Source organism: Bos taurus, chromosome 10, assembly GCF_002263795.3.
Source record: "Bos taurus isolate L1 Dominette 01449 registration number 42190680 breed Hereford chromosome 10, ARS-UCD2.0, whole genome shotgun sequence".
Lineage (NCBI taxonomy): Eukaryota > Metazoa > Chordata > Mammalia > Artiodactyla > Bovidae > Bos > Bos taurus.
The window spans coordinates 65,827,040-65,846,726 of record NC_037337.1 but is presented as its reverse complement, the minus strand read 5'-3'; the positions used below and the strand labels follow the sequence as shown (position 1 = coordinate 65,846,726).

Below are 19,687 nucleotides of genomic sequence, written 5' to 3'. Positions count from 1 at the left end.
ATACAACTTTAAAATAATTGCAGTATATTAAGAGAATTAACTTTTTTTTGGACTCCAAAATCACTGCAGATGGTGACTGCAGCCATGAAATTAAAAGACGCTTACTTCTTGGAAGAAAAGTTATGACCAACCTAGACAGCATATTAAAAAGCAGAAACATTACTTTGCCAACAAAAGTCTGTTGGGGAGCCTGGTGGGCTGCCATCTATGGGGTCACACAGAGTCAGACAAGACTGAAGTGACTTAGCAGCAGCAGCAATCAAGGCTATGGTTTTTCCAGTAGTCATGTATGGATGTGAGAGTTGGACTGTAAAGAAAGCTGAGCACCAAAGAATTGATTCTTTTGAACTGTGGTGTTGGAGAAGACTCTTGAGAGTCACTTGGACAGCAAGGAGATCCAACCAGTCCATCCTAAAGGAGATCAGTCCTGAATATTCATTGGAAGGACTGACACTGAAGCTGAAGCTCCAATACTTTGGCCACCTGATGCAAAGAGCTGACTCATTTGAAAAGACCCTGATGCTGGGAAAGACTGAGGGCAGAAGGAGCAGGGGACAACAGAGGATGAGATGGTTGGATGGCATCATGACTCAAAGGACATGAGTTTGAGCAAACTCCAGGAGTTGGTGATGGACAAGGAGGCCTGCCGTGCTGCAGCCCATGAGGTCGCAAAGAGTCATACATGACTGAGAAACTGAACTGAAATGAACTGAAGAGAATTAACAAGCAAGATTGATTACTTTAACAGTTAAACTTTACTATTTTTAAAGAATTAGGAAATTCTAAGACTGAAAAAATACAATAAATGAAGTTAAGGACTCAGTGGATGAATTTTTAAGGTTAGTTCAAATATAAGGGTTTCATTTCTGTGACTAGCCAAGAAAAATTCTCTGATACCAACCATTTCAGAAATAACAACTCTAGATTAATTATAGAACAACTAGCTAAAGGCCCTGGAAAGAGACCAAGAGCAGGCAGTTCCTAAAGGGGAGTCAGCCAGAAGGGCCTGGCACTGAGTGTTCTCTCATTTTACAATTTCTAGCAGAAGGAGAGCTATCAGTCAGATCCCTGAAGGATAGCTAAAATTCCAATTAAAAAAAAAAAAACACAAAAAAAAACCTCACCATCTCTCCTGTGTAAGGAGCCAGAGTAAAGAATTCACAGCAGCCACAGAAGCCGTGAAGTGAGGAGGGGATCACAGACAGGAGTGGAGAGGGGAGCCCCACGTCCTCCTTTAAGGTTCTACATTCTCCCGGTTATCAGCATGCGTTCTTAAACTTAGAAATTCCAAAAGTGAATGTGCTAGCTTCAGCGGGCTAGAGACACCTGTAGATTGTATTGGGCTCAGACAAGGAACCCTGAGCAGAAGCAGTAGGTGGTGCCAAAGAACAGGCCGCCCTGTCTTTGTTGCCACTGGGAGGAAAGAAAGAGGACCGCTAGGGAATCCTCAGGGTCTGTGCAGCAGTGAGCATCCCACAGGAGGTCCCAGCACCTCTCCCTCAAGGCTTATAGTACTCTGTCTCAAACTGTTTCCCCATCCTGTCTTTTGCACCAGATTTGGAGACTTGCCTTCACGGAGTATAAGGACTTCCATTCTCGTTTCAGGGAAGAATGAATGGTGCTGTTATCCACTAAAATGAAGCCTGAATTGTTTGATGTTATCAGTTGGGGTTTGAAAAATGTACTGCTTGCCATTGTCTTTTCTCCACCCATAAATATATTAATGTTCCCACTTTTGTTAAATTATCTATATATAATAATTAAATAACATAAATATATTTATTTCTTTTATAAATACAAATATTTATAAAAATTTCCCACACCAAACTATGGTCTGACTCTCATAAGAGTTCATAGCAATAAATAATGACCACATGCTTCATACCTATTAACTCAGTTCATGTTCATAACAAAGCTGTGACCGAGGCATTATTCTTATCTTCAGGTTACATGTGACAGAACTGAGGCATAGAGAGATTAAGCAATTTATGCAAGTTCAAATTATTACAAATCGTTAGCAAGTAGGTAGTCTGGATTTGCACCTGGGATTCAGAATCCATGTTCTTAATCGCTGTGCTCAGTTGCTCAGTCGTGTCTGACTCTGCAACCCCATGGACTGTAGCCCACCAGCTCCTCTGTCCAGGGACTTCTCCAGACAAAAATACTGGAGTTGATACCATTTCCTTCTCTAGGGAATCTTCCCTACCCAGAGATTGAACCTGGGTCTCCTGCATTGCAGGAGGATTCTTTACCGTCTAAGCCACCAGGGAAGCCCTCTTAATCAGTACACATGCAGCTTTTCATGGGCTCACAAGATTCTTCATCAGAAATGTAAAGTGCAAGAGTACATTTTCATTCCAATGGTCACTGAAAGATTAATAGATTTTTTTTTCATTTTTCACAATTTCTCCCACTGAACAATACCTGCATTTTGTATAATCCTATGCTGGTTAAAAAGCTAAAAAAAAGAGGTGAGAGACACATAGAAAGGGCTAGAATCAAAAATGCAGCCTTTGAGTTGTATGCATCTAGTTTTTATCCAGATAAATAAAGAACTATGAACTATTAACACACAGTGACTGTAGAGCCTCAAGAGACACTATGAACTTGCTGAACCTAAAATATCAAAGAACAGTGTTTCCATGGGAAAATATATTAGTATTGGCCAATATAAATGATAAATTTTTATAATTAAACTTATTGGTGCCTCAGGCATATCTGTAAGACAAAAGTAGGTATTAAAGCATAATTTTGCCTCATTTATTTGTATAAATGTGTAGAGTTAATTTTACATTCTCATGAATAATTTGTATCTTGTCGATTCATTTTGTGCATCTGGTACACTTTGGGGCCAAAGATCCTGATAAAAGAAGTGTTTGCAGATTCTCACAATACATACAGAGACTTGAAAACAATCTGTTGACCAAAAGACTTTGGTCACATGGCAATAGTTGGGTTTGATACACAAAAGACTTTTCAGTAGCGAATGAGTCTTGGCTAAATCTGTGGGAAAATACAGCACATGGTTAAGAAAACCAAAAGAACAGAAAGACAATATCCATCAAGGCAGTTTTGTGCCTTTCTGCAACTTAGATCTGTGGGAAACTAGGTAGTTTGTTGGGATAAGCAACCCTGATGGAGATGGAAGAGAATCTGTCCTTTCTAAAACACAGTTCTGATTGTGTCACTCTTCTGAGTAAAGCCTTTCCTGGTCTCCGCCTCCTTCAGGTTTGAACCCACTTCCTGCACTCTAAGGCCATCTCCCAGCTAGCACAGCCTGCCCTCCCACTCCCTAGTTATGAGACCTGAGCTTGTCACTCTTCCAAGCCTCAGCTTCCTCAGCCCTGACACAGATTCTGAATAGAGCCTGCCTCCCACAGACAGTAGTATGTCAGTCCAGGTTCAGTCAAGAAAACAGAAACCACACTAGTATTTCAAACAGAGGATATTTAATATACCATATGGAGTATTATTCAGCAGATGATAGAAGGACTGAGAAGTCAAGCAAGGGAGTCAGGCAAGCCAAAGGTTTGCAACAGTAGAATGTTACTACACTCCTGGGACCATAGGAACATAATTCTGGAGCATAGGATCCAGCCTCCCCTGGCAGGACTCCGGGGAGCCTTTCTGGTGGGAGCTGGGCCAACAAGAAGAACACGGGAGCAAACTGTGAGCCAGAGTCAGGGCCAGAGAGGAGATGTAGCTGCTGTGAAAGCTCAGAGACAGTGTAAGAGAGGGAGAAATACTCTGACTTCTTCCTTTTCCCTGCTTTCTGTTGCCCCATCAGGGTCTTCTTTGGACCCTGCCAGTGAGACTGGTTGCCAGTTAGCTATGAAACCTGAGGACTGTTAGCTCCCGTGATCCCCAGCAAAGCCAGATGATGGGAGGGAATGGATTTAAGAGCCAAAAGCAAATGACTGGCAGTGTGACTGGGAGAACAAAATGCAGTCACCCTTACATCCCTTGGCCCAGTGCCTACATATTGTAAATACTCAGTAAACTAGTTATTATGAATATTATTAGTGTGGATTTTCCAGCTGTATTACCTACTCCTCATCCTAAATCTCCTTCTCCAGTCATATAGAACTGCAAGTCTTTCCCCAGTCATTCTAGGCCTCCATGCCTTTGCACATACTATTCACTCTGCCGGGAGGCCCTTCCTCCATCTCTTTCCCAGATGACTCCCAGAGTATGTGAGGAAGGGCTACAGCTCTGAGGGAACCCCAGCCTGCTCACAAAGGGTCACAGCCTGGGCCAGCTGACAGGGTTCACGCTTACTGTGGTTGAGGACTTTAGTCGAGCACCACCTGGTAATCAAATGCATCACCATCCCCAGGATTACCCAGAAAAACTTCTCCCCTGGGTTACCTGTGATTCTTTCTAGACCAGGGGATATTTGGCCTTTCAGAAAATAGTATGGTGGTATGTGATGCTCAGCTCAGTTCTAATTCCACTTAACACACACACATTTGGGCGGGGGGGGCAAGGGGGGGATGCCATGCTGTACAGTATGTGGGATATTAGTTCCTCGACCAGGAATCAAATCACTCACCCTACAGTGGAAGTGCGGAGTCTTCACCACTGGATCGCCAGGGAATCCAACACACGCTTATTGGTATTCACAGTGCCGCTGATGCAGCTTAACACCAGGGGTGCAAAGGTGGAGAAAGTATAGATCTTGCTCTCAGGGATTTTACAGTCAAGAGGAAAGACAACTATCTAGAGATGACTTTAATTCAAAGTGGTAAGTGACCAGATACAAAGATAGCCACAGTGTAGGAGCCCATGGGGGTGGGGGTGCTGGGGCTTTACCTAGCATGAGGTTTAAGAACGGCTTCTGGGAGAAACTGGGTATTAAAGAATAAACGAAAATAAAAGGAAGAACAGAAGCAAGAGCAGCAGCAGGAGGAGCAGCATGGCATCCTGAGAAACCAAGAGTCCAAGGGATGAAAGAGGAAGCTGTTTAGGGAGAAAAGGGCAAGTCATAGAGGAAGGTTTGCTTTGCAGCAGAGATGTAGGAAGCACGGGAAAGCAGGGCAGAGTCATGATCAGATACGTGTGTAGAGGCTGGATTTAGAAGGGGCAAGGGGTCCAAGGTTGGCCCGAGGCTACTCTGTACTGGAGCTTAGTGAGCGAGGAGGAGGCTGCTCTAGAGAGGGCTGGAGGGGGCTTATGGGCCATGGTAAGGAGTCTGGGTCTTATTTCAAGAGAAATAGAAATCCATGTAAGGATTATAGCAGAGGAATGACATGACTTCCTTATTCCTTCCTTTCAACACATATATACATATATGCTAAATACCTACTACACAAACCCTTGTGGAGTTCCCTTTTCAGTAAGAAGATATACCGTTAAACCAGCTATTTTTTTTTCTTTAACCTGTGCTAAGGGTTATGACAGGAGAAGAACCTAAAAGAAAACCTAATCTGATCTCTAGCAGGTCAAGAAAAGATTTATTGCAGACAGGGCATTCAGCCTGAGCCTTAAAGAAAGACAGAAATTGAAAATGGTCCAAGCCACTATTAATATGTGTTCCTCTTTTCCTCTTCAGTCTTCCTTGAGAGATGTTACCATGCTGGTGGGATACCTACGTCTGGCCACCATCAAGAACACCTCAAGACTCAATTAATGGTCTCCTTGCTCCCTAAATCTATTCATCTTCTTCTGGGTTGAGTTAAATTATAGCATAAATTGTCTTCAAAAATATTACAGTATGATTTGTCACTGGATTAAAAAAAATGCATATATTGCATATACAGAAAGGCAGTGAAACAAGGCAATGGAATTTTCCTCAAATAAATTTAATATAGGGAGGTAAATACTCAGGTAAATGATTACAATTTCTGTTTTGTTGCAAAACAAAAATCAAGAGCTCTCCTGGACCTAGAAAGAAAGATACACACATGCCATTGTGAAAATCAGTTACACTATTTTACTGATTCACTTAGGAAAGGGTTGCCCATCACTTGCCAAGCATCATGATTAAAGGCAAAAGGAAATCCCAAGTCCCTTGGTGTAGATAAAAAAGATTCTACTGCAAAAAGAGACTGCTATGATCAACTCATGCCTTCCACAGAACTATCATTAAGACAGTATATCATAGCCTTAATGGTATGTAAAATAATAGTGCATTTTACAACAATGGCATCTTCAAATTGATAAAATACGGTAATCCTAAAGCAAGGCTTTATTGTGGACAGAGAAAAGAGTTTTTAATTTTTTTAGCCTCCTTTAGATTCAGCCTTAGTGACCTAGATCATGAGCTTATTACAGGCTTTACTAAAACAAACTCACCATGTAGAGGAATTAGAAAGCCTGTCCATTCTTGTCAAAGGACTGTGGAAAGAAGAAATATATGGCTGCAGGAAGAACTCATGGAAAAAATATGTATGATGACCACTCCAATTCTAGTGAAAATCCTAGAGAGAGAGAGAGAACTGTGTTAGCTTGAGGAGGAAAGTGAGGGCACAGTATGAAGGACTTTCCCCCACTTCCTAAAACAAGGCTCTGAAAGGAGGAACCCCCCTTAAGTGATTACAGTATTTCAACCAAAGGAAGTTCTGAGTTGGAGGTTTCCCTCTACTGCCACGTGGCATGGAAGCTATTCAAAGGTTTCCATTTTCCCTTGAAAGTATGGATACATGGCGCAGGTTGGGAAGCGGGTGGCTTAACAGGGCCAGGCAATCCTGTGGTTTGAAGAAGATGATAGCTATCCCTGACTGAAGACAGAGTAGAAGTCACAGCCAGACTTCAAGGGACATTCAGCACCCCAGCACAGTTGGGAGGACCACAGGCTAAGCAGAAAGAAGAGATCAAGGGTTTACCAGCTGCCAAATTCAGACACAGTTGCTGGTAGGGTGAGCAGTGGCCAGAAATATTAGGGACGTTCTCTCTGTACAGAATACTTAGGACTAAAGAGAGACCATGGGCACAGGGACCACTCCTCCTCACCACCACAAGGACCTGGCAGGTACCTCGGTGTCTGGAGTCACCACTTTGGTGAGGAGGACGGAAAGGAAAGGAAATCTGAAAGACTTCTAACTTATTTTTTTTTTAAAGAGAGAGAGGAGGGAGAAGGGGAAGACTTTATTAGATTGAACTAAGTTGACTGAATTGCTTTTTCCTCATACATAATTTTAAAAAATAACTATCTATATCATGCTTGAAATTAGCTAATTTCACTTGAGACTATAGTCTAGAACTGTTCCTAAGTCAGTTCACATAGGTCTACCTCGCTCTTTTCCTGACCAAAAGCTATTCCATTCACTGTGACAATTTATTTAACTCTAGGGAGAGAGAGTTAAGATGTATCAGATATTTTTGTTTTTGTTTTTCCAAAATGGAACTGCAACTCACACCCTTGGGAAGTACTAGGTGCATCAAACTCAAGTGCCTAGATCTCTTCCCCCCGCAGACTTCCCCAGCTGTCTTCTCAGGTCCTCACTGAAACTGGAACCAAGCCCACCAGACCAGCCTCAGCAGGGTTTGATTCCGTGCTCCCAGAAGTCGGAAGTCAAAGTCACTGGAAAAGTCCAGTGGCCTGGTTGTTATCTCTATCATTGTCATTTGATGCTTACTACACCCTAGGCATAGAGTTGCACTTAGATCTGTGTTTCCTCACTGAACAGTTGGGAAATACCTGGCTGACTCAGAGCTGTTGGGCATGATTAATTACATAGGAAGAGACTCAGGCAACCCCCTCCCCCTCCCAAAATGAGCTTCCTGACCACCTGACTTTCCCTAGCTATCCTTTTGAGGTTGTGCCTCCCAGAGGGAACAAAAATCAATGTATTAGCCTCTGCCACTATTTCTTCACTTAGTTCAGAGCTCCCTAGTGGACCCAGAATCAAGCCGGTCTCTCGGGAGCCCTCCAGATTATTTCTTTGTTGTTCAGTCACTAAGTTATGTTCTACTCTTTGCAACCCCGTGGACTGCAGCACTCCAGGCTCCTCTGTCCTCCACTATCTCCCAGAGTTTGCTCAAATTCATGTCAATAGAGTTGGTGATGCTAACTAACCATCTCATCCTCTGCCACCTTCTTCTCCTTTTTCCGTCAATCTTTCCCAGCATCAGGGTCTTTTCCCTGAAGTTGGCCATCATCAGGTGGCCAAAGTATTGGAGCTTCAGCTTCAGCCAACAGTCCTTCCAATGAATATTCAGGGTTGATTTCCTTTAGGATTGACTGGTTTGATCTCTTTGCCATCCAAGGGACTCTCGAGAGTCTTCTCCAGATTACTCAATGGTTTAAATTAACACAATTTCCTCTGCTGGCGTGAATCAGAACTACAGCTTGAGAGTATGACTCTGGGGATGCAGACCAAAGTTACTAAGAGTCCTCACATATTCTGAGTTGCCTGCCCATGTGGCTGTAACATGCTCCAGACGTGGGGCACTACAAACGTTTTAAATAACAAACACTAATCACAGTCTAAAAATATTTATTACTTAATTGATAGCCTCAAACTAAAATAAATATATGATCTGCTTAGAAATTACTGTGGTAAGTTGTTGTTGTTGTTCAGTCTCTCAGTCGTGTCCAACTCTTTGCAACCTTATGGACTGCAGCACGACAGGCTTCCCTGTCCTTCACCATCTCCTGGAGCTTGATGTTGTAAGTAAATTTTATTGAGTTATAGTAACATTAATTATGGATCATTCCAAGCAACTTGCATAGGTGGGTTTATTTTCTTCCTGTCTGCACATTAATTTTTCAACTTGATTATTTTAATGCATTTCATTTAAATAATTCTTTTCATTGTTCTTCTTTTATTCTGAAAGATTGTGCTCCAAATTTGAGAAAATTGGAATAAAAATAGTTTTATGACATTCATTGCAGTGGTTACCATTTCAAGGGACCACTTTCTGCATTAGTTGTGGCAACAGCAGCCATACCCAGTAACTCCAATATCTATACTAGCTTAACATGTGAGCCTTTGTTTCCCACATTCTAAGCAGTAGCATGGAACTGGAGGGGAGGCTCTGCTCCACACGACTGTTCAGGGTCCCACGCTGTTATGGGTCTGTCATCTTCACCAAGGTCATTCAGGGCATAGACATCCAGGAGAAGAGAGAGGAGATTTCAGAGGTGTTTTGCCCCAAAGTAGGGCACAGCATGTATGCCCTCATTCCACTGGCAATAATCCTCTCACTGGCCACACCTAGCTGCAAGGGAGATTAAGAAATGTGGTTTACCTATGGGTTCAGGAGGAAAACCACATAGTTTGCTTAATACCTAGCCAATCTCTGCCTCATCCTTTGACCTAATAATGTCATTCCTGGAATCTATCCTAAATAATCAATCCAAAATATACATGGTTTTACACAAAGAAGTCTTAAACTACTGAAAAACAAATGGAAGCATATAATATATACAAAAATAAATTCTATTGCAGTCATTTGACAGATTGTATTTCACACAATCATTTTTAAAGTGATATTAGTGAGACTATGTAGAAGTACTGGGAAATGCTTAAACTACAAATATGATGAAGTCAAAGCAGAGTCCAAAATTTTATATACTAAGTACAACTATATTTAAATGTTCACAGGGCAATAAAAGATTGTAGGGAAAATGCTAATAATGCTTAAAGTTATAATAATGATCATTTAAAGTGCATCTGAGATGGGCTAGGCAAAGTGCTACCAGATTTATATGTATCATCTCCCATGCTAACCTCCCTATCGGACAGATATTACTTGTAGCAGACTGCTATCAGATCTTGGCCAAGAAGATGGAGCCAACTCCATTCCCACACTAAATCACTGGTTGATGGGGCCAGAGATGACCCAATTCTGGACATGAGACATAAAGAGAAGTCAGCCAGAGAACTTTTGAGAAAGAGTATCTTCCCACATAAAGACCAGAGCCTTGTGAGGAGAGAGCTGTGTTTCTCCCAGACTTTGCCTTTTTACTCTGAATATGATTATGGGAGGCTTTGTTTTTGTGCTAAGGTGGCCATGACTTGACAAGCCTAATAATACTCTGGATTGCAAAGCAAAAAAAACCAAAAAACAGAGCTTGGACCCTTGATGACATTGTTAAGATGCTGCCTCAGTCCTGCAAAGCTGACCTTCAGACTTTTTTTTAATGATTTTTTGTTGTGAACCATTTTAAAGTCATTATTGAATTTCTTACAATATTTCTTCTGTTTTATGTTTTCTGAGGTATTTTTGGCCACAAGGCATGTGAGATCTTAGCTCCCCAACCAGGGATTGAACCCGTATCACTTGATTGGAAGGCGAAGTTTTAATCACTGGATCACCAAGGAAGTCCTAAGACTTCTTTTTAAGGGATATAATTTTTAAAATAAATTAGTTGGGGCTTTTTTTATAGCTTGACATTAGCTTTTCTGTTTTTCCTTTCTTTTAATAATTTTATTATTTATTCCTGGCTGTGCTGGGGTTTTGTTGCTGCGCAGACTTTTCTCTAGCTGCAGCGAGCAGGGGGCTGCTCTACTTGTGGTGCATGGGCTTCTCATTGTGATGGCTTCTCTTGTTGTGGCTCCCAGGCTCTAGAGCACAGATTCAATAGTTGTGGCTAACGGGCTTAGTTGGTCTGTGGCATGTGGGATCTTCCTAGATCAGGGATGGAACACGTGTCTCCTGCATTGGCAAGCAGAGTCTTTACCACTGAGCCACCAGAGAAGCCCATAAAGGGATATGATTTAATGCTTTTACTACTTAAGCCATTGCTGGTTGGGTGTCCTATATGTTTAGCTGAAGATATTCCCAAGCGATACTTCATCCTTCCTTTACAGACCTCACAGTCAGCTAATAAGAAACAGAACTAGGATATAGAGCAGGCTGCTCTAGCTCCAAGATCCAAGAACTCTCTACTCCAGCACCATATAGTGAACTTAAGGCATTCTCCCCTCCCACCTTTCCTTCAAGTTATTTCCTATACATGCACACACACTTTAAGCAACTATAGCCAACAAAATCCATTTCCCTCTCTCTTCTTGTTACCCTCAGATCCCAATCTGCTTCCCTCGTTAATCTGATAGATGGTGTTTTCTGCTGCAGGTGTTTCCAAAGTGTGTGTAGATATTATCCCTTTTGGGCATGTCTCCTGATACAGTACTTTTGTAGCTAGATGTTTGAAAAAGAAATGACATCTCCCAAAGCGTATCTTTTGGTGGCCTTGTTTCTGACTGGGTTGAAAATCACTTGGTTTTGTCAGGTTCATTGGATTATACTTGAACCTTCACTTTATTCAATGTATTCCACACTATATACCTTTTGTTTTTAAACTACACTTTCTCCGATGCAGTCCTTTATTTCTTGTGTGCTATCTGCCAGCTGTTTGCTCAAAAAAAGAAAACAATCTGAAAGAAATCCAAAATGGTAACAAGAAGTACAAGGCTGAAATATCTCCCTACTGCCAAAATCGCCTTCAGACAGATTCCTCCCCACTTTGTGTCTCCATTACATATTTTTCTCTTTTTTTCTGCTTTATGACTCCATAAAATTAATTTCTTACCTCTGATGACAGGTCTCCTGGCACAGGTCTCCTTTGTTCCCGTTTAATTTCTACTCCCATTTAACTAGAACAAAAGAAACCAGAACACCATGTACAGAGGATATGAACTTGCTCGTCTGGAAAAAGGGACATTCTGTCGTTTACATACAGTATCTTAACTCCAAGGAGGATCTTTGGAAGGCCCATCTGTGGTGATCTTTCAGATGATGAATGGTGTTGGATATTTCGGATGTATGCAATCAAATACCGTGTAACAAGCTTCCATAGATTCTCTGCCACCATCTATTGTCGCAAAGAATGCATGATAATGGTGAATTCCTCAGGTACAAAAACATGTCCCACTCCTGAGAAAGGCTAACAACTGGTCTGTAAAAAGGAAATGACACCGATGAATTCTCTTTCCTCTAAACTCAGAGAATTAACGTGCACCTCAAGTCCAAGTCTAAAATTGTAAAGTAGAAAGACACAGTTAAAACTGTTACCTTATTTACCACTCAGTGAATCCGTGTCATACAGAATGAAAAACAACTCCTTCAAGATGAAACAGAGCACTTCAGAGACAATCAATGGAATAAAATTCAGTTTAAGTATTTGGACACTCAGCATTTACTTTCTCTTCTATTACTAACAAGCTGTGCGTCCTTAGGGAAAATACTTACTCTTTCTGAATAGATGGTTTTCTCATATGTCAAATGACAACAGTGATAATAACATATGTATACGGAGATTCATGGTTACAAGGTCCTTCTACATATTTTGATACAACAGCCCTGGGAATTGGGTTAGACAAATCTTTTCCCCATTTTAGAGATGAGGAACTAAGACTCAGAGAGTTTAAATGATTTGGCTGAAGTTTATGTGTGTGCTTAGTGGCTCAGTCATGTCCAACTCTCTGCTACCCTTTGGACAGTAGCCTGCCGGGCTCCTCTTTCCACAGGATTTTTCAGGCAAGAATATTGGAGTGGGTTGCCATTTCCTTCTCCAGGGGATCTTTCTGACCCAGAGATTGAACCCATGTCTTCTCTGTCTCCTACACTGCAGGTAGAATCCTTACCTGCTGAGCCATTGGGGAAGCCCAGTTGAATATAAGATAATATACAAAAATAGGTCTTCTAAGCCCAAAATCAATGGCCTTTCAGCTAAGCCCTGTTGAACAGGAAGATGACCATAATTTCAAGAAAGTAGGTTTAAATTATTTGTGTACATCTATAGAGATTAAGTCCTTGGTTTTCATTTTCTTTTTCTTACCTGTATCATTCTTGGACAAAGGCTACAGAAATGAAATGAGAATAAGCCGACCTTCAGAAATAGGAAAAGGGGCTATGTAATTACATATGAAGAAGAGAAAGGGAGAAATGACAAGTTCTGGACATGACAGAAGCAGTTGGTGAATGCTTCCAAATAAGAATTTTTATGAGCCAAGGAATTATTTTGATTCCAATAAATCAGTCTCCTTTTTCTCCCTTGTGAAAGGTATCTTAACTACAACACTTTGATTAAAGGATTTTTTGTTTAATTTTTTCCATCCCCTATTCCATCACAGACATTTTTATGATCTCAAAAGAAAATCCTGCTGTGAATTAAACTGTGCAGCCTAATCAGTTACTATTGTAAATATGTTTCCCCTTTCACTCATTATCCTCTTGGGATATACAAAAGTAATAAAATAAAATAACTTAGTTTGCTTTTATTACTCCCCTGATCTAAACTGCTGCCCATTCTGAAAACTAGAAATAACCAGTATATAAGATTTTTGAGAGTTGAAGAATGAGGGATTTGAATCTCAGCGTTTGGGGGCGGGGAACTTTTATTAATTTTTTCTTTGTGCACTTATTTCATCTTTTTATATGTAAATGTACATTTTCTAAAATTAATTTGAGGCAGCTTAGGGAAAAAGACACATAATTTAGCCACTACAATTAAATATAAACAACCTTTATTTCTCTCTCCATCTAAATTTTCAAGGAAAAGTTACAGTGAATGTGTCTCACTTCAAAAGCAAATAATAGTAGGAACATATATTGCATCCCAAATACAAATTTTATAACTCCAGAAATTTATTACTAGTTTAACTGTCTATTGGTATCACTGAATGAGGTGAGCAATATAAAGCAGTTAAAGATTTTGCTTCTCTGAAACTATTGTTATTACATCATCAATTTTATGAAATACAATAAGTGCCTAATTATAGAATTTAATATATTTAAGGATTGTAGTTTTTAAAAAGTTGAATAGGCTTTTTCCCTTTCATCTTGGAGACAGAATATGGGTCATAGATAGGAGCATTAAACCAAATCTTGATTAGACAACAGGGTCAAATGAGATGAAGTCATCTCTTCCATGTCCATCAGGGAATGTTTTGTGGATGAGCTTTGTTTTCAGGGGTTTTTGAGTAAAGGAGATGGGATGACTAACTAGTTGCAAAATAGAGTGTGTGCTTAGTTGCTTAGTCATGTCTGACTCTTTGTGACCCCATGGACGGTAGCCCACCAGGCTTCTCTGTCCTGGGATTCTCCAGGCAAGAATACTGGAATGGGTCACCATGCCCTCCTCCAGGGTATCTTCCCAACCCAGGGATTGAACCCAGGTCTCCTGAATCGCAGGTGGATTCTTTTTTTTTTTTTTTTTTAATTAATTTTATTTTATTTTTAAACTTTACATAATTGTATTAGTTTTGCCAAATATCAAAATGAATCCACCACAGGTATACATGTGTTCCCCATCCTGAACCCTCCTCCCTCCTCCCTCCCCATACCATCCCTCTGGGTCGTCCCAGTGCACCAGCCCCAAGCATCCAGTATCGTGCATTGAACCTGGACTGGCATCTCGTTTCATACATGATATTTTACATGTTTCAATGCCATTCTCCCAAATCTTCCCACCCTCTCCCTCTCCCACAGAGTCCATAAGACTGTTCTATACATCAGTGTCTCTTTTGCTGTCTCGTATACAGGGTTACATTACCATCTTTCTAAATTCCATATACATGCGTTAGTATACTGTATTGGTGTTTTTCCTTCTGGCTTACTTCACTCTGAATAATAGGCTCCAGTTTCATCCACCTCATTAGAACTGATTCAAATGTATTTTTTTTAATGGCTCTGAGACACCAGGGAAGCCCTGCTGAATACAGAGTGTTTATTAAATGGCATTGTGTTGGAGGTGGCAGTAATTGAACTAGTGCAATGGTCAGTCAGTCTGACACTGGCTGGCAGTGAGTGAAATAACCAACTTCTCATTGCTGGTGGAGAGAGAAGATGGGGAGTAACCATGTGAAGTCTGCCTACCAAAATGCTTCAGAGGACTTAGCCCAGGCTCTGAAGAAGAGGCTCTGCCCATTTACATGTGTTCATGCTAACTTGATTCAGTCATGTCTGACTCTGTGCAACCTTATGGACTGTAGCCCACCAGACTCCTCTGCTCAAGGGAATCTCCAGGCAAGAACACTGGAGTGGGTTGCCATGCCCTCCTCTAGGGGATCTTCTTGACCCAGGGACCAATCCCGCATCTCTTATGTCTCCCACATTGGCAAGCAAGTTCTCTTTACCACTAGTGCCACCTTGTTGTTCAGTCACTCAGTGGTGTTCCACTCTTTGCGACCCCATGGACTGCAGCATTCCAGGCTCCCCTATCCTTCACCATCTCCCAGAGCTTGCTCAAACTCATGTGCCTTGAGTTGGTGATGCCATCCAACCATCTCATCCTCTGTCATCCCCTTCTCCTCCTGCCTTCAACCCTCCAGCATCAGGGTCTTTTCCAATGAGTCAGTTCTTTGCATCGGGTGGCCAAAGTATTGGAGCTTCAGCTTCAGGATCATTCCTTCCAATGAACACCCAGGACTGATCTACTTTAGGATGGACTGGTTGGATCTCCTTGCAGTCCAAGGGACTCTCAAGAGTCTTCTTCAACACCACTGTTTAAAAGCATCACTGCTTCAGTCCTCAGCCCTCTTTATGGTCCAGCTCTCACATCCATACATGACTACTGGAAAAACCATAGCTTTGACTATACGGACCTTTGTTGGCAAAGTAGTGTCTTTGCTTTTTAATATACTAAGTCTCTCATAGCTTTTCTTCCAAGGAGCAAGATTCTTTTAATTTCATGGCTGAAGTCACCATCTGCAGCGATTTTGGAGCCCAAGAAAATAAAGTCTATCACTGTTTCTATTGTTTCCCCATCTATTTGCGATTAAGTGAAAGGATGAAAGTGAAAGAGGAGAGTGAAAATGTTGGCTTAAAACTCAACATTCAAAAAACAAAGATCATAGCATCTGGTCCCATCAATTCATGGCAAATAGATGGGGAAACAATGGAAACAGTGACAAACTTTATTTTGAGGGGCTACAATATCACTGCAGATGGTGGACTACAGCCATGAAATTAAAAGACATTTGCTCCTTGGAAGAAATACTATGACAAACCTAAACAACACATTAAAAAGCAGAAACATTACTTTGCCAACAAAGGTCCATAAGGTCAAAGCTATGGTTTTCCCAGTAGTCATCTATGGATGTGAGAATTGGACCATGAAGAAGGCTGAGTGCCGAAGCTTTGATGCTTTTGAGCTGTGGTGTTGGAGAAGATGGTGTTGGAGAAGACTCTTGAGAGTATCTTGGACAGCAAGGAGACCAAATGGGTCAATCCTAAAGGAAATCAGTCCTGAATATTCATTGGAAGGACTGATGGTGAAGCTGAAGCTCCAGTACTTTGGCCATCTAATGCAAAGAGCTGATTCATTCGAAAAGACCCTGATGCTGGGGAAGATTGAAGGCAGGAAGAGAAGGGGATGATAGAGGATGAGATGGTTGGATGGCCTCACCAACTCGATGGACATGAATTTAAGCAAGCTCCAGGAGTTGGTGATGGACAGGGAAGCCTGGCGTATTGCAGTCAATGGGGTTGCAGAGTCGGACATGACTGACTGAACTGAACTGATGGGACTGGATGCATTGATCTTCATTTTTCGAACATTGAGCTTTAAGCCAGCTTTTCCACTCTCCTCTTTCACCTTCATCAAGAAGCTGTTTAGTTCATCTTTGCTTTCTGCCATAAGGGTAGTGTCATCTGCATATCTGAGTTTACTGATATTTCTCCCAGCATTCTTGATTCCAGCTTGAGCTTCATCCAGTCCAGCATCTCACATGATGTACTCTGCATATAAGTTAAATAATCAGGGTGACAATATACAGCCTTGATGTACTCCTTTTCCAATTCTGAACTAGTCCATTGTTTCATGTCCAGTTCTAGATGTTGCTTCTTGACCTGCATGCAGATTTCACAGGATGCAGGTAAGGGGGTCTGGTATTCCCATCTCTTTCAAAATTTTCCACAGTTTGTTGTGATCCACACAGTCAAAGATTTTAACGTAGTCAAGGAAGGAGAAGTAGATGTTTTTCTGGAATTCTCATGCTTTTTCTGTGATCCAACAGATGTTGGCAATTTGATCTCTGGTTCTCAGGGTGAAAGAAAGGACAGCACAATCATAGTGATTTGATAAAGAGACACAACCAAATTCAGATAATTTAATGACAGTCAAATATTTGCCCGCATTTTCCTCTACATGTGCATTAGTCAATTTTAATTCTGCTTGTGAAAGTTGATGGTATAAGTCATTCTAAATATCAGAATGCTATAGGATAAAAGGAATAAAGTATTAACAACAAAATGTCAAGTAGAATATTTGTCATAATCAGGGTCACAATGTAATATGAAGATCTACTTCATATTTCAATTCAGTAATGTAGGATTTAGTCTCTTCTAATTTTCATTATCAAAGTTAGAAAAAAATAGCTACTTAACTTTGTTTATTCAAAATACCAAAATCTCTGAAGAGAAACAAGTAAGCTAACATTTTTCTATAGAAGCAGAAATGACAAAAGATAGTAATTCTATAAATTCAAATGGAGCATTGATATTTATGATTATTACTTTGAAATTTTCATTATTTCATAATTCTTAGCCAGATCTGATAAAATCCCTTTAACTTTCTCTCTCTGACCACTATTCTTCCAGTTCTTTACTCCTCCAAACCAATGTCACTACTTCCTACCTCCCAGGGAGAGCTCCAACCCCACAGTACACACTCTCTGGATCAAATATATCAGGTTTCTATACCTGTAAACAACCTAGACAGACCCAATGGTTCTTACATTCTACTATGCTGTTGACAGACTTCTCAAAAAGTCTTTTTCTTCCCCCAGAGATAAATCCAATTCTGAATTGTGTATGCTCCTACAAATAGCAGTTGGGTGAATCCCTACCAGAATGAATGCATTCTCCCACTCCAGGCATTATTCTATCTCAAATGTTATTGGGCTCAGGAAACATAGGATGTGACTAAAGTGCCTGTCTCCAAGAAATTCAAAGTCTAGGAAGACAGATCAATTAACTAAAAATTATATGAGAGACCAAAATAAGATACCTTTACACATCCACCAGAATGGCTAAATTTTAAAGGTCTCACAACACCAAATGCTGGTGAAGACGTGAAGCAACACATTTTTTGCAGGATTATAAAATGGCAAAACCACCTTAGGCAAAAGTTGGCAATTTCTTTTAAAACTAAGTAAGGAAATCAATCCTGAATACTCATTGGAGGGACTGATACTGAAGCTGAAGCTCCAATACTTTTTGGTCTCCTGATGTGAAGAGCCGACTCATTAGAAAAGACCCTGATGCTGGGAAAGATTGAAGGCAAGAAGAGAAGGGGACAACAGAGGATGAGATGGTTGGATGGCATCACTGACTCAATAGACATGAGTTTGAGCAAGCTCCAGGAGATGGTGAAGGACAGGGAAGCCTGGCATGCTGCAGTCCATGGGATTGTGAAGAGTGGGACATGACTGAGTGACTGAACAATAACAAAATATTCTATGACCATAAATTCCAATCCTAGCATTTACCCAAAAGAACTGAAGACATATCTCAAAAAACTTGTACAAGAATATTCATAGTAGCTTTATTTATAATAGCCAGAAACTAGAAACAGCCCAAGTGTGCATCAGTTGGATGATGGATTTTTTTTTTAAGCTGTGATATAGTAAAACAATGGAATACTATTCAGTAATATTTTGTAAAGGAACTTCTAATACATACAACAAAACTCTGAATGATATGTATTCTGAATTATTTGGAAGGCAGTATATTGATATCTGCAAATTACTTTGAAATGCATTTTTTAAAAAGATGTATTGATGGTTGGGTAGTGTTGTAACAAAGTAAACAGAGTAAAATGTTATTTGCAAAATCTTGCAAAATTCTTTCAGCTTTTCTGTCTGCTTGAAAATTTTCATGATAAAATGTTGGATAAAATTACATGAGAACATAGAAGATAGGTAAGGTACAGAGATGCCGAGAAAAAGATATTTCACCCCAGCTATGGAGAAGAATAAAGTAGTGTCAAAGATGACATGAATGAGAAGGTGATGTCTGAGATGTGCTGAATGAATAGGCTTTCACCAAGCAGGAGAAGCAAGTCTGGTTGGCTCCTAACAACCTGAGTATGCTGGAGAATGGGTAAGCACATCCTGAAGAAGGATCAGAGGTGGGGATAACGTGATAAGCAGAGGCCACGTCATAGAAAGTTGAGTGTTCTGTGCTAAGGCTTATCCTATTATTGATGGGGAATTATTGTAGGTTTTAAGCATAGTTTATGGGGTGATACAACTTATACTTTAAAAAGATCACTCTGAAAATAGTGTAAAAGAGAAATGTCCAACTATGAGGCTGGAGGCAGGAAAATGAGGACAAAGCATGTTGATGTTGCGATAGCTTTAATAAGGGGTAAGGGTAGCCTGATTTAAGACAATGGAAAGACTATACTTTCAGGGATCATTTCTATAGTTTGTTACTAGAGAAGTTTCAGACAAGCAAAAGCTGAGAGAATTCAGCACCACCAAACCAGCTCTCCAACAAATACTAAAGGATATTCTCTAGACAGGAAACACAAAAATGGTGTATAAACTCGAACCCAAAACAATAAAGTAAATGGCAACGGGATCATACTTATCAGTAATTACCTTAAACGTAAATGGGTTGAATGCCCCAACCAAAAGACAAAGACTGGCTGAATGGATACAAAAACAAGACCCCTACATATGTTGTCTACAAGAGACCCACCTCAAAACAGGGGACACATACAGACTGAAAGTGAAGGGCTGGAAAAAGATTTTCCATGCAAATAGGGACCAAAAGAAAGCAGGAGTAGCAA

The 19,687-nt window shown here is 40.6% G+C and overlaps 1 pseudogene; it reads left to right on the top strand.

The window, feature by feature from the left end:
* Positions 1-19,289: 19,289 nt before the first annotated feature.
* On the top strand, positions 19,290-19,368 carry LOC112448634 (uncharacterized; annotated as a pseudogene).
* Positions 19,369-19,687: the final 319 nt, after the last annotated feature.